The 3,094-nt window shown below is 36.6% G+C and overlaps 1 pseudogene; it reads right to left on the reverse strand.

The window, feature by feature from the left end:
* Window positions 1–1,199: 1,199 nt before the first annotated feature.
* Window positions 1,200–2,497, reverse strand: LOC114048117 (annotated as a pseudogene).
* Between the last annotated feature and the right edge of the window lie 597 nt (window positions 2,498–3,094).

Below are 3,094 nucleotides of genomic sequence, written 5' to 3' on the forward strand. Positions count from 1 at the left end.
TGGTCAAATCCATAGACTGCCTCCAGGGCAGGGCAGGGAGAGAACTTTAACTTCAAACTCCAAAGCATATACTGCTTAATTTAACAATTTTATACCAACCAAAACTTTTGAGAGAAGCCAAAAGAAAGGATCTTGACTATAAAAAGATACCAGCCAAATAACTCAGTATTAACTTGAAGGCATGAAAAATCACAGAATATATTTCAACAGGATATCCCAAAATAACAAAGATGTTCAAATTGCAGCGCAAAATGGACTATACAGCAAAGCTGATACTAATCATCACTGGAAAGAGATGAACCTTGACACCTATTACCTTTGCAAATCTAGTAAACATGAAGTGAAATCCCAGAGTAGTTTTACTTTGAATTTCTCTTATTCTTTTATTTGGTAATTATATAATGATTTTTATTCTTAGATGTTTATATAAATGCAAAAATATTTTGGATAGTTGAAATTTAGCTGACATATTCCTACAAATTTTTCCCCAACTGTTTTTCTCCTAATTCTGACAACATTGATTTTGTTCACATAAAACTTTTCAATTTTACTGGATTAACTAAATCATTTTATTTATTTTGTCTTAGATGATTAAGTCTATATTAATTCCACTCTAATTTTTTTAGTACTGAAACATTTATAAAAATAGGTTATATCCATTTGAGGTCATATCCAATGTATACAATTGTACACACATGTATATAGCAATGTATATACCATGATATTACATATGTGTGTATGTAACATATGCATTCATATATGCTCATGCAAGAATATACATTTATACATAACTATATGTCTGTGTAAATATACATATATGTGTGTACAACTACAATATGTGTGTTTGCATCATGTAGAAGAGATTCCAGTTGCATAATCAATAAGATAGAGGACTAGACTTCTTCTTCAATCTCCCCCACACACAGCCTGCCAAGGTAGCCTTTTAAATTATTACTATTATTATGATTATTGTAATTTCTACTCTATCCTCTTCTGCTCCCATTATTGACCATCTATGTTTACCCCTCCTCTGCCCCCATTATTGACCATCTACAGGAACATGAAACAAAGCTTGGCTAAACTGTAGCCAAGAAGAGTGAGTAACAATCACAAAATGCCAGGACATTAAGTGCTGTTACTTAGGGAAACCATTAGCAACACTAAGAGCTGCTCAATGCTATTGATGGCTGCTTGGTCTATTAGGTGGTGGCTTTGCTGTACAGATAATGATATTACTTTAGCCTGAGGGAGTTGATGCTTATGGCATCTTAGTGGCACCTCAGGACTCATAATTGCCCTACACATTCATGCTTACCAGCTTTTCGTTTTTCAGTGATTAGGGAGACTCTCAGAGGAGGATGGCCTGGCCCTTGAAGACAGACACCTGGATCTTTCCCTCCAGTCCATCTTGGGACTTGGCAATGTAGTGGCAGTATGAACTAACACTCCAGACTGTGTCAGAAACAATTGTACATCAAATTGCAGAATTTCAAGCCTAGGCCCTGTTTCATTTTTTTAATTTCTGGATTCATGATGAAAGCCTCATTATCTAAATGACTGTGGTAGAGATCATTCCTGCTGGGGTCTCTAATATCCTCTGAACTTCATCCTGATGAATCAACTCTCCACAATGTATGTTCAGGAGACCTCAATTTTGTCTATAAATTCATTCAGATAGAGGAAGTGCTCAAAGGACACGTGGTGGGGTGTGCCATTTTTGGTAATGGCCATCTGCATGGGGACGCTTTTCGTGAACTGAATTTCTAAGATATCTGGGCTGTTTCAAACCTTTGTAGGGTCCTAGGTCTCTTGTGTAGAGGTTTTCTTGGAAGTGCTTTCTTGGAAATCTAGAATTATTGCCTTGTAGCTGATATCCCTAAGGTTCTCATCCATGCTCTATGGGTCCTTGGGTGGTAACTGAAACTGGGATTCTATGTTGCTTGACATATTCCATCAGATTGTTGCATCCTTTGAACCTATTGTAGAATTCAGGCATACTTCAGTGAGTGATGACCTTAATCTGAGAGACCAAGTAGTGTCAAATGAGCTTAAGCCAGATGTAGTCACTCTCTTTTCTTGTAGCTTACGGGGAAACGTATTTGGCCCCTTCCCAGTCTGTAATTTCCACCTGTTTGTGGGCATTTTAGGGTATGACAAGGGATGTATCCAGCTAGCATTTTTCATACATAATACTGGACTAGACAGCTACATGTACTCCTCCACAAATTCCTTCTTGATATCCTTGATAAAAAATTTTTTCTGGCCTGATTTAATATCTTCTTCCTGGACTCTTCAGAATTCTCCTTCTGTCCAGTACTGGCAGGTGGATTTGTGGAGGAGTTTATAGGAGTATTAGAGGTTTGTTGATGGATATTAGCCAAAGGGTATCTCGAGTCCAGGGTATGAGTGAGGGCAATGTTTTAGAGTTATTTCTCATAAGAAATAACTCTAAAACTGCTTCCTAGATTCCTTCTGGAAGTATTAGCTGTTACCACATGACAACAGAAGTAGGTAAGTTTAACAAGTCTTTAGAGGAATTTTATCTAGACCTACAGGAAGATTGTGGTTAAAGTAAGGTTATCAAGTTGCTAACTGGTTCCTCTTTAGGAGTCACCAACCACTCAAATCATCCCTGCTTCCTAATATTAGTAATGGATGCTCTTTTTACTTATGGAGCCTCATCACTTTTGCATGGAGTGTAATAATTCATCTCATCATCTAAAAGTCCAGTTCCACCCCTGATGGGAAGAACTTCAAACCTTATATATAGCTTCAAAATATCTGTGACTCTTCTTCCCTTCCTTTTCTGTGTCTCACTGTTCCAAACACCAGTCTTCTTATACATATTGCATTCCCCAGTTTATCCTTAGGTTCTCTTTCCTCTTTGTTTTTTTCAAATACTTTTATATTATTTCAAGGAGCACTTTATTGTCCTTGATAAATCCAAAGAATGAAAAGTATTCTTCAACATTTTCATCTTATTCTTTAATAGGATGAGCAAACCATCTTTCATGCACATAGGATAATTCAAGTAAACAAGAATTTTTTTAAGCATCTATTAGTTTCCAGACACTTTGCTAAGTGCTGAGAAAAC

The sequence above is a fragment of the Vombatus ursinus genome, unplaced genomic scaffold (genome assembly GCF_900497805.2).
Source record: "Vombatus ursinus unplaced genomic scaffold, bare-nosed wombat genome assembly UNPS02014791.1, whole genome shotgun sequence".
Taxonomy (NCBI): Eukaryota; Metazoa; Chordata; class Mammalia; order Diprotodontia; family Vombatidae; genus Vombatus; species Vombatus ursinus.